The 13021-nt window shown below is 38.8% G+C and overlaps 1 protein-coding gene across 3 annotated transcripts in view; it reads left to right on the forward strand.

The window, feature by feature from the left end:
• Positions 1-1130: 1130 nt before the first annotated feature.
• ELAVL4 (ELAV like RNA binding protein 4) overlaps positions 1131-13021 on the forward strand; it is a 146591-nt gene continuing 134700 nt past the window's right edge. For all 3 annotated transcript variants that reach the window (XM_075998204.1, XM_075998213.1, XM_075998227.1), the window contains exon 1: positions 1131-1185. The gene's annotated coding sequence lies outside the window, so the exon portion shown is untranslated. The remainder of the gene's footprint in view (positions 1186-13021) is intronic.

Raw genomic sequence — 13021 nt, forward strand, 5'->3', positions numbered from 1 at the left:
TTTCCAATTTTTCTTCCTGATTCCCTTGTGACCTGGGGCAGGTATTCTCCATACCTAAGATCCTTGGTTTATAAAGAGGCATTTGATTCTTCTCCTATGACTTAAGAAATGAAAAAAGAAAATTAATTAATTAATTAATTAAAAAATTTTTTAAAAAGGCATTTGATAAGATGATTTCTTTAGTATTTGCATTGTAACACTTGGTACTAAGTTTACTTTAAACCCAGTAATTGTTACTCATACTTGCATTTTCTGCATTTTCAATCAAAGTAGATTTACTTTAGGCAGTAGTGGGTATTCTCAACAATCTAAATGTGAGTTTCGGAGCCCTAGGAGTGACACTTTTATAAAGGTCTAGGAGGGCCAAAGAAGCCACTACTTACCACTGTATTCACATTATTCAAACTTTTATTGTGGTTTAAAAGGCCACAGAGTAACTTCTCGGGAAGGGCTCTCCGAAGTTATTCAGGCCAACAAACATTTTAACCTAAAATCTCAGCACACAGATTTGGTCTCTGTTTGGGGCTTACTGATGTCAATCGTTGCCTACATTTCTCACTTTACTTTGAACACATCTTAAACACCAAATAGCCAAACAAGGCTTGAAGGATCCACTTAAGATGTCTACATTTCCTGCCGAAGACAGACCACATATCTAATGCCTATTCCCTTAAATGGTAAAATTTATTCCAAGGGTCTTGAATTCCTCACGTTTGTAAACCACCAGGGCCTTACAAAACTACCCTCCTCCCCGCCCCCCTGTGCAAAGAACACAGCGTTCTGGAGTTAACATTATTCCAAAATGGTGTTGGGGAACTCGAGCTGCAAAGAAGCAACTTCACTCAAAATTGAAGTACAGCACAGGTAGCTGTACTGCAGGAAAGGGAGGAGACTTACTCATACAACACTTTGAGTACACACTGATGTGAGCCTGGAGCTAGGCTCCACGGCCACAAGCGGAGCCCAGCTCGAAGGGGCCTGTCCTCTGTCTCCGCGAGGCGCCCCCTGGAGGCGGCGATGAGGGTGGCGGAGCCGCGGCGCCGGGCGGCCCAGCCAGCCGGCGAGCGAGCGGGGGAGCGAACGCGGTGACTCTGCGGACGTCTTCGCTCCTGTCGCAGCCCGCCCCGCCCAGCCTACGCTGCCTTGGTCGACCGCCCGGCCTGGAAGATGCGCCTCAAGAACCAGGTAGCTGAGCCTCAGCGCCCATCTGCACCCCCGACGCCCCGCCCACCCGCTGTCACTACTCCCGCGGCCAACCCGGCCACGTGGCCGCCACTGGCTTCACGCCGCGGCCGGCCGCGGTCTCCTAACTCTCAGGGACGGGAGGAGGGGCTTGAGGGCTCGCGCTAGAGGATGCCGCCCCCTCGCTCCTGTGACCCGGGGGCTGCTGGCGACCTCCTAGGCCGCCCATCTGGCAGCGCTGGCTCTATGGGGTTCCCGGTCACACCCCCGCCACCCTCCCGAGACTTCTCTGGCGACAGGGGAGAAAACTGAAACTTGGGTCGGCGCGCGCCCCCTCCCCCGCGACAGGAGACCCTGCAGCTCAGAGAAGCCGCAGCCCCGCGCCAATCCCCTCTGTGCCTGTTCAGAGCGGTCCTCAGGGTGGCTTTGCCGAAGGTACTGATGGCGCCAAAAAGTCCGGAGGGCTTCGGGCCATCAGGGCCCCAAGGCGCTGGACGCGCTAGCGCGGATCCTCAGGGGGCTCCTCTGTGTGTGAGACTCTAGCTAATTGTCACACAGGGAGGGCAGCACCCTCCGCTGCCTTTCCTCCTTGACAGCCTGCTGTGGACCTGGGACTTGAGATATTTCTAAGATGAGAGTGTGAAGGTGCTTACGTTGCACTAAACAGTGCTCATGTTTAGCTGAGGAAGAAGGAGGCTCAGGTGTTGGGTGGGGTATATTTGTGTGTTATAATTGTTACCTCTTTGGCCTGAGGGTTGTCATACACTTAGGATTTAGTAAACACACGTTCTCAAGCCCTGAACGTACAGGAGACCAATTCATTTCTAAAGGGAGAGAACCTCCCCTCCCCCAGCATATGTTAAGGGATTTAGGGAGACCATGGGGAAACCGAGGGGAGGGACTTCTAGAAAACAACATCAAGTTTGTGGGGGGAAATGAGTCGTATTGATTCCCAGGTTGTTAGCCTATACCACTCAAGAGTGATAATGCTCATAAAATCTTCCCTCTGGGGAATTAAATACCCACCTCCACAACACAGTTTGTCATGAGCTCTACGAGTTCCTTTAAGCCTATCCATGTGCCTTACCTAAATGCCTTAATTTAGTAAAACCCCTTGAAGAGACTGCCTCACATTTCCCTCCTGCATTTGTACACTTGGATTTTCATATTTTATAATACTTGCAAATTGACACCGAACAAGCTTTAACCTCAGTCATTTCAAAGTAAGTTTGATGTTTTAAGTGAGATGTGAATGGAGCTCCATTCATGAAGGAAGGAATCTGTGTGAAGTGTTTTGTAAATGTGAGTGGGTTGAATTTAAAACACTGAATAAAATTAATGTAACAAGGAATCAAAGGTTCAATCCAGATGTTTTCCTCCTCGCTTCCTTAATAAAGTGACAGTACGGTGCTGCACAGTGCCTCTCCTTGTGGTTCTTGGGTAGGGTAGACTGTGGCATAGTGGTTGACCAAGAGGAAGTGGATGGTTGGATTCCTACAATTCACTTTTTAAAGTACTAACAAAATCCTTGGGGCTGATGGAGTTATGACCCATCCACCTATACAGAGGATTTTCCCTCTCTCCTAACTACTCTAGACATATCTGAGGGATTTACATGCGGTTTTCAGTTGAAGATCAGTGTAAGTAATCCGCTTTAGTTATCATTAGTATTAGCCTCTGAAACCTTTGCTTGCTTGTTAAGATAAGGTATTTGGGTGTGTATTTTAACAGAGGTGGAGTTGTGAGTTAGGGCTGGTGGCCTTACTAATTCCTCTACTTAGTGTGTGTTTTGGGTTAACAGAAAACTCCTTAGCATTTATGTAGAGGCAATATCCTTTAGCATGAGGGATTCTAATTCAGATATTCTTGGTTTAGGTCTGACCCCACTACTCAGTAGTTATGTGACTTTGCATAATTAATTTCTTGGTCTTTTTTTTTTCTTTTTTCCTCACAGACAGATGGGAATGATACTAACCTTGCAAAGTTGACATGGGAATTATATGGAATACTATGTAACAGTGCCTGCCATGTGGGCACTCAGTAAATACTCCTATTGTTTACCAAATGTAAACAGTAGCTATCACCATCACTGCTTCTACATCTGCTTAAAAACAGATACCCATAGTTGGGGAGGGAGATTAACTGCAAAGGGGCAGGAAGAAACTTGCTCAGATAAGTTTTTCAAGTGGAGACAGGCAATAATTATTAATAAAATGTTTTTAAAATATAAACTCACCCAAACATTAGTGGTCATAATCTTTTCAAACATTAAGTCTTGGGAATACAGGCAAAAACCATGATGGAAGCAAAAACATTTCTGAGAAGTAAAAACATCCACAAACAGTGTGCTAACTTGTTTACTCATTGACAAGTTCCTCAGACCCTCCCTGAAGCTTTTTGATTTTTACTTCAGACATAGTTCTAACATACTTATTAGTTCCCTAGATTCTCAGCCTACAGAAGATTAGAAGGCTTGCTAGGTAGAAAGAGACACACTACAAGTTTCAAAAAATGTTAGCTGGAAGTGAAGGGCAAACAAATTGTAAAGTTAAAACATGAGAAATCAGTCTTAATCTTGGATAGAAGTAAAAATTGAATTAGAGTATTGAATAATTATTACAGGTTTTGTTGGAAATTTCAATTTCATTCTTTAAATGGTTAAATTATGGTATACTCTATTTTAAAATGGAGATAGTATATAATGATATATTTTAGAAAGATTTCCCTCTGATATGATTAGAATATAATCTTTGGTTTGTTAAAGGCAAGCTTCAGTTACTGGAAATTTTGCTTAATGTGAAATGATTTATTCACTCATGGTACTACATAAATGAGGTATCCATTGACTTGTAATTTTGATTGGAAACTAGATTTTTAAAATTGCATTCATCTTTTGATGTAACAACATAATGAAATGAATTATACATGGAGTATCAGTTTGCTAGGGTTGCCATAACAAATACCACAGACTAGGTGGCTTAAGCAACAGAAATTTATTTCCTCACTATTCTGGAAGCTAGAAGTTCAAGATCAAAATGTTAGGAGTGTTGTTTTCTGAGACTGCTCTTCTTGGCTTATAGATGGCTATCTTGTCTCTGTCTCTTCACATGGTCTTTCCTCTGTCTATGTCCTAATCTCCTATTCTTTAAAGACACTGGCCCTGTTGGATTAGGGCCCACTCAGATGACCTTATTTTACCTTAATTACCTCCTTAAGGCCATATATCGAAATACAGTCACATTCTGAGATACTGGGGATTAAGATTTCAATATATGAATTTGAGGAGACACAATTTAGCCCACATCACATGCTATTTAATAAAAAGCTATATTGGTTCTTTCAAAATAATTCAGCTGACCTGTTTCATATTCTGTAGTATATGAAATAGTTATAGATTTCAATTGTTGTTTTGGAATGGTTCAACTTAGATTTAAATGGGGGAAACCCAAAAATACTCATCATATACCAATACATATCCACATAGTACATATGTACAAACCTTTTATGTGTGAAACTGATTGCAACTGAAACAGAGTTAAGGTCATTGTCCAAATTGAGTGTAATCTGTGATGGGGTTCACTAGAAATAATGTCCTTCATTGATCAAAAAACACAGCTGTGTAGTGACTTCCTAATCATTCTTGCCCTATAGTACTTTGGGTAATGAAGGTAGAAGGTTTGACTTTCTTGAAAGAAATCATTTACTTCTTTCATACTTTCATACCTAGTTATCTTTTGAACTCTTTGACCTTCTAGGTATCTGTGCAACAAAATAATTATACTAATCCCTTGATGCATATTTTCTACATATTGAAGCCAATAGTTTATGGATCCAAATTTGCTGCACAAGCAACCCTTGTTCACTCAGATCAAAGCCTGCCAATAGTTTACTCAGAGATACCTAAACTGCTTACTTCATGGTTTATTCTCTTTACTAGTTTGAAGTTCATCTCTGTTCTATATGTTCATGCATCAGAATATATTTTATCTAAAGAAAAGAAAAATCTCTGAACTTATGTTGTGCAAAAATGACTCCCAAATGCATTATGTGTGTTACTATCAGTTTGTGTTAATTTGCACAGCCTCTGAACAACTGGCAAAGTAGCTAGTTTTGACGTTGCAGCTGCCACTGAGTTCCTGGTTGCTCTGTTGCAGCTGCCACTGAGTTCCTGGTTGCTCTAAGAATTTTTAAATTTTATTAGTATAATGACAGAGTTTATAGTTATTCACAGCATATTAATTGCAAACACTTATTATCTATGGTACCAGCTTAATGCTTGATCTTATGTTTCCTTTAATAGAAATGTTGCAGCTTTTACATTTAATTATAATGGGGATTAATCATCACTTATATGAGTTTTCACCTAAGAGTGAAAATTTTGGAACAAATTATAGTTGGGATGAGTCTATTAGATTTAAAATATAACACCAAAATAGCTTTCCTTTTGTGCTTTTAAAATTTCCATTGACAAAACGTTGTTAATATCGCTAGCTTGCTGAAACCATTATATATAACTAATTGGATAATTGATTAATTCAATAAATATTTATTGAGTGTCCAGTATGGGCCTGGCTCAATTGTAGGTGCTTGGAATAGCATTCAGTGAACAAAACTCAACTATCCCTGTCAGCAGGGGAGCCAGGGGAGATAGACATTCAAAATAACTATAATAAAGTAGTATATTGTATAGCAAGTGAGAAGATTATAAGTGCTATGGGGCTGGGGGGGGAGTAGAGGAGGATAAGGATTTGGGCAGGAGATTGGAATCTTGAATACGATAAACCTCATTAAGAAGGTGACATTTGAACAAAACTCGATGAAGGTGAGGAAGTTAGTTAAGTGGCTATCTGGACAATAAGCAGAGGGGACAGCCAGAGCAGAGGCCCTAAGGCAGGAGTGTACCTAGAGAGGTTCAAGGATCAGCAAGGAGGTCAGTTGGCTAGAGAAGAGCGAACAAGGAGATAAAGGATTATGAATCTGGTTATAAGATTTGTGTGCTGCATAAATATTGTCTTAAATATTGTCTATCATTGAGTAGATAGATGCTTCGAATAGTGGTTCTCTGTAAATGCTTGTGGAATGTTTCTTTGGCATATGAATTGGTGCTTATAAGAACTGGTTCTGAACTACAATAGAAAACGGAAAAGATTTCTGGAATTGTTGCAAATTCTGCTGCTGGTGGAAGTTAGAATTGGAGTTAGAAAAGGGGGAGGACAGGAAACCAACATGGTCAAAGCTAATGGGTAGATGTCTGAGTCCTGTCTGACCACAGTCACACCCACCTTGCTAGGGGAATTAATTTTTCACTTATCTGGTACTGAAAAATCATTTGGTACTGAAAAATTCCTTTTCTCTTTGATTTTTGTCCTCGTAATTGGAACTTTCAATCAAAAAGAAAAATTTCAGTGTAAGGAATACCCATGATTTGAAAGTTTGAGATCTGTCAACATTAGGAGACTCATACCACAGACTGGCATTATTCTTTCATGTTTATTTCTTATAGAAGAGATAGTGTAATTATTATAGTTGTACATTTTGTTTACATTTTACAAAGTATTTTTACATATATTATCTCATTTGACCCTCACAGCAAATCCATGTGAGAGGTGAATAGCCATTATTAAGTTTCGGGCTAGGCATTATCCATTTGCCCTCAAGATCTACTCTCTACCCTTTTTCTAATCCTTTCTGTGTTCTTAGAGTTGACCTTCATAGACTGCATCAGTGAGCTTCCTTGTTCTCTTCTGAAAGGATTCAACCAAAGGGGGGCAGTGGCAGGATATCTGTGGCAGAAGGGAAGTGAATTTGGGGTTTTATTTCTCCAGTTCCCTTCCCTCCAAGTTACTGGTTAGCAGCAGCTGTGTGGAGGCCACAGCACCTGTCCAGTCTTCGGCTATAGCTTTCTTTCTGGGTTCTCTCAAGGTCTAGCACTGGTAATGGGTCTCCACTGTTGCTATCCCTTAATGACTTACCTTCATTATTCCTTGCTCGGTTACCCTTTTTGAGTGTGCCTTCTGTTTCCTGTTGAGACCCTGACTGAGACACTGCTTTAAAAATGACAACCTAGAGAAGTTGGGTGACTTGCCCAATAATAGACGTCTGACAAATGACAGAGTAAGGACTCGAATCCTGATTTTGTCACTCAAAGGCATGATCAATTCTAAATATGCTACAGAGGAACCTATTCCAACTGGTAGATACTATCGAACAATGCTTTCTACTTTGGTCTCAAATTAAAAGTATATGATATGGGATATTATTTATTGGCATCCTTAGACTATGGATGTCCCTTTTAAAGAATAGGTCTCTTTAAAAAAGAAATATACCCTTCCCCCCAAAAACCCCAAACATATCGTATCTTCATAAGAGAAGTATGGAGATAAAATCAGGAATCATTTAGAATGTTTGCTTTTGGTTTTTCACTATGAGGAATAGTAGGGACAATGTGAATAGTTAATTAATAATCTGTCATTTCCCTCTTTCATCTCTCTTCTGGTCTATCATAAAATCCTCTTTCTGCTTTTTCCAACTTTTCAATCTCTTCCCCTCCAGCTGGTCACTAATATCAAATATTGTCTCTAAAACATCTGACCCTGTCATTTTTCTGTTCCCAAGTATCCACAGGATGAATCCCAAGCCTTTGGTTTGCCATTCTCCATCTGTCCTCACCCTTTTTTTTTTTTTTTGAGACAGAGTCTCACTCTGTTGCCTGAGCTAGAGTGCCGTGGCATCAGCCTAGCTTACAGCAACCTCAAATTCCTGGGCTCAAGCAATCCTTCTGCCTCAGCCTCCCTAGTAGGTGGGACTACAGGCATGGACCACCATGCCTGACTAATTTTTTCTATATATTTTTAGTTGGCCAATTAATTTCTTTCTATTTTTAGTAGAGACAGGGTCTTGTTCTTGCTCAGGCTGATTTCAAACTCCTGAGCTTGAGTGATCCACCCCCCTCGGCCTCCCAGAGTGCTAGGATTACAGGCATGAGCCACCATGCCCGGCCTGTCCTCACCTTTGTATCTAACCTAATGGCCTTCTATTTTCTTCCATTCAAAACCTATACTTGCTATAGTGTTAAATTATTTGCAGTTGATAAAATATGGTTTGCATTTGCTTTTTGCCTTTTTGCACTTGCTGTTCTTTCTGCTACAATGTCTCCATCCTTGCTCCTAGCTTCATTGTCTGTTAAGAGAACCACTTATCCACCAGGGTTCTATTGGAAAATATCACATGAAATCTTTTGTACCCCACAGGCTGAGCTGACAGATGTAGGGAAAGAAGCTCAACTCTGATGACAGAGACTAGGTCTTATTTATTATTGTTTCTCCTGAGTCCTGCGGCTTAGTCTAGGGCTCTGTGCTTAGTGGACAATCAATAAATTATTTATTAAGCAAATGACTTAGTGTGAGGCTCCTTCAATCCACACCTTTACAAGAAAAGTTTTGAAGTTGTTTTTGCTGATTTGAATTAAAATGTTAGAAAAAGATTGGGTGGAGATAGAAGTAATGAGAAAATAAAACATATAAATTTTGAATGGTCATCAACTGCGGAGTTCCTAAATAAGGAGTCTATGCCGTGGAGTTATGTTTTCACTGCAGAAGGATTGAGTAGGACTCTATAAAACTTGGGTTTCTTTTCCAACCTGTGATTGATCTGTGTTAGCTTACTTTGCTGCTAGTATAGAAAGGATTTTCTTTTTTTTTTTTTTCCCTATAGATTGGTTGACCATCTTTTTTCTCCATCTCTGATAGTAAAGGTCTTTTAGTTCTCACAGCATGAGTTTCTGAACAAAGTGTCATCTGGGAAGCAGCAGTTTTGAGGATCTTACTCAGGTCATTGGAACTAATGTTCTGGAAATGCATGACTGTCATAATAGAAGTCAGACCCCAAGTTGGTATTATTAGTGAGAGTTTTGTACCACAAACACTCCCAGTCCATTCAGACTATCACTTGTTGAGGGGAGAATGATACCAACTGTAATACTATATAGTCATGTACCCCACAATAACATTAAGGTCAATGATGAACTGAATGTACAATGGTTGTCCTATAGGATTATAATGGAGCTGAAGAATCCTATCACCTGGTGAGATCATAACCATCATAACATCATAGCACACTGCATTATTCACGTGTGTGTGGTGATGCTGGTGTAAACACTATGTACAGTATATAATACTTGATAATAAATGGTGATGTTACTGGTTTATGTATTTACTATACTTTATATTGTTATTTTAGAGTGTACTCCTTCTACTTACATATAAAAAAAAGAAGTTAACAGTAAAACAGCCTCAGACAGTAGATATTCCAGAAGAAGGCACTATTATCATAGGAGACAAGAGCTCCATGTGTGTTATGGTCCCTGAGGATCCTCCAGCGGGACGAGATGTGGAGATGGAAGACAGTGATACTGATAATCGTGACCCTGTGTAGACCTAGGTTAACGTGTATGTTTATGTCTTAGTTTTTAACAAAAAAAGATAAAAAGTTAAAAAGAAATTCTTAAATACAAAAAAGCTTATAGAATAAGGATATAAAGAGAAAATATTTTTGTACAGCTGTACAATATATTTGTGTTTTCAGCTAAGTGTTATTACAAGGGTTAGAAAATTTTAAAAATTTAAATGTTTATAAAGAAAAAAAAGTTACAGTAAGCTAAAGTTAATTTATTATTGAAGAAAGAAAAATATTTGTATAAGTTTAGTGTAGCCTACGTATACAATGTTTGTAAAGTCTACAGTAGTATAATATGCTAGGTCTTCACATTCACTCACCACTCACTCACTCACTCACCCAGAGCAACTTCCAGTCCTGTAAGCTCCATTCATAGTAATTGTACAGATGTAGGATTTTTTATCTTTTATACTGTATTTTTACAGTAACTTTTCTATGTTTAGATGCACAAATCCTTACCATTATCTATAATTGCCTGCAATATTCAGTACAGTACGATGCTGTCCACGTTTGTAGCCTGTAAGCAATATAGTCCAGGTATGTAATAGGCTATACCATCTAGGTTTGTGTAGGTATACTCTATGATGTTCACACAATGATGAAATCACCTAATAATGCCTTTCTCATAATGTATCCCTGTTGTTTAGTGACACCTGACTATACTATAACTTAATATCAAATTACCATGTTGAGTAGGTATAAATGGTAGAAAAGCAGAGCTCAAGGAACTTTTGTATACATGGGACAATCTTGTGTGTTGAAATAGTATTTCTGTCACCTTCAAAGGTGAGTTTATTCTTTTTGGGTATAAATTATGCAAGGATAGAGTATTCTTATAATAAGATAATTTAAAAAGTGGCACCAAAACATTTTTACCAATTTAAAGTAAGTTTGAATTTTCTTTCCTGATTTTTGAAATGGAAGAATCACATTGTACAAAGGAGAAGTAATCAGAGTAAACTATAAAATTTAGTGATTTGTCTGCTAGTCACAAAGTGGTGTCACATAGGAATCACAATGGACCCTGACTTGCTTTTATAGATAAGTTCTATTCAGTGGGAGACATTTTCTAATTCAGAAGTCAGAGAACAGATTTAACACATTTACCAAACAAAATTGGGATTACCAGTACTATAAACGCTGTCATAATAACCAGTCATTGCCATAATGGAAAACTAGACAGATACGAGCTAGATTGATATTCAGCAGGGATAAGGACAGGAAAGGATACATAGGAAGAAAAATCAAATTACAAAAAATTAAGAAGGAAAATGTTTGTAAGTAGCAGCATTATTACCTATGTTTGTTATAGCTCCCTTTTGCTTTTCTCTTACACTTATCGACACATTAATAGAAACAGTGTTATAAAAAGCGTTAAAATTCAAGGTTAAAAAATAAAAATGGAATTAAAAAGTAAAATTGAAGATTAAAAAGTAAAAAAGTATTGATGGTAAGAATTCTGAGGTAATTCTTTTATCACAAGTGTTCTTGTTCCTGTAGTCACTATTCTAGTTATTGGTACTACCATTTGCTCAGTCGCCCTCGGCAGAAGAATCTTGAGAAATTATCTTAGACCTGATCTTCTGCCTTACTGTCTGTATTAAGTTTTCCAGTTTCTGGGTCCAGATAGTCAACCTAATTCCTTTAGTTAGCCAACATTTATTGAGTGCCTAGTATGTGCCAAGTAGAATGACATAAACAAAAATTGCAGCCCTTGTGGAACTTACATTTTCTTAAACACCATATTTCTCTTATTCTAAGATGAGATTTCTGAAACAGTAATGCATTTTACAATGTTAAAAAAAACTAAACTAAAACTTAGTAGTGCATTGTGTTGTGATTATCATTGCCTATACATGTATGAATTTAGTGAAGCTCATAGAAAGTATCTGTTCAACTGTCACCTCAGTTGAGTTGTTTGCATTTGGAAGCTACATATGCAATTAAATTTTAACTTAAATTTCAATCCCTGGTTGTTTTTAAAAACATTTTTTAAAATAGCCAACAAACACATGAAAAGGTACTCAATATCATTAGTTATTAGGGGAATGCATATCAAAACTACAATGATATATCACTTCATACCCACTAGCATGGATACAATAAAAAACAAACATAAAAAAAAAACAAGTATTGGTGAGGATATAGAAAAATTGGAACCCTCTTGTATTACTAGTGGGAATGTAAAATAGTGTAGGCAGTGTGGAAAAGTTTGTCAGTTCCTCAAAAAGTTAAATATAAAATTACCATATGACCCCCACAATTCCACTTTTAGGCATATACCCCAAAGCAGCAGTCCCCAACCTTTTTGGCACCAGGGACCAGTTTCATGGAAGACAATTTTTCCACAGACTGGTTGGGGGGAGGCAGAGCTCAGGCAGTGATGCAAACGATGGAGAATGGCTGTAAATACACATGAAACTTCACTCCCTGCCCCACTGCTCACCTACTGCTATGTGGCCCAACAATTTTTCCCCTTACTGGTGGGGGAGGGGATGAGGGGACAGGTTGGGGCGGCAAGTGAGGAGAGTTCAGGCTGTGATGTGCGGCCCAGTTCCTAACAGGCTGCAGGTACTACACCACTGCCCAGGAGCTGGAGACCGCAGCCCAAAAGAATAGAAAACAGGTATTAAAGTACAAGCACACTCATGTTCATAGCAGCACTATTCACAATAGCCAAAAGGTGGAAACAACACAAATGCCCATCAGTGGATGAATGGATAAACAAACTGTGGTTTATACATACAATGAAATATTATTCAGCCACGAAAAAGAATGAAGTTCTGATACATGATACACTGTGGATGAACCTTCAAAATATACTAATTGAAAGAAGCCAAACACAAAGGGTCACACACTATGTGATTCCATTTATGAGATATTCAAAATAGATACATCTATAGAGTCAAAAAGCAGATTGGTGGTTGTCAGGGGGTAGGGAGAAGGGAGAATGGGGAGAAACTGCTTAATGAATAAGGGGAAATAATGGAAATGTTTTGGATCTAGATAGAGCTGGTGGTTGCACAACAATGTGAACATACTAAATGCCACTGAATTGTTCACTTTAAAATGATTAATTTTATGTTACATAAATTTAACCTCAGTAAAATTATTTTTTAAAATATTACACTGTGCTGTAAAATTGAAGTGAAAAGTTATTGTGTGCCCTGGAGTTTGCCTGTCATATACCATTCAGTGCAATTAAAAACAGAAGAAATTGCCAAATCTCTTTATATAGATCCTAGAATTTCAGAGTTCAGAGAGATTGGTATGACCTATTCATGTGTCATCAAGGAATATCATTTAGGCACCTGACATCTATATGTCAAAAGCTTCACTTCCAACAGAAGCTGTATGACTTTTCATGATACATAATTAAATGTAA

The sequence above is a fragment of the Microcebus murinus genome, chromosome 2 (genome assembly GCF_040939455.1).
Source record: "Microcebus murinus isolate Inina chromosome 2, M.murinus_Inina_mat1.0, whole genome shotgun sequence".
NCBI lineage: Eukaryota > Metazoa > Chordata > Mammalia > Primates > Cheirogaleidae > Microcebus > Microcebus murinus.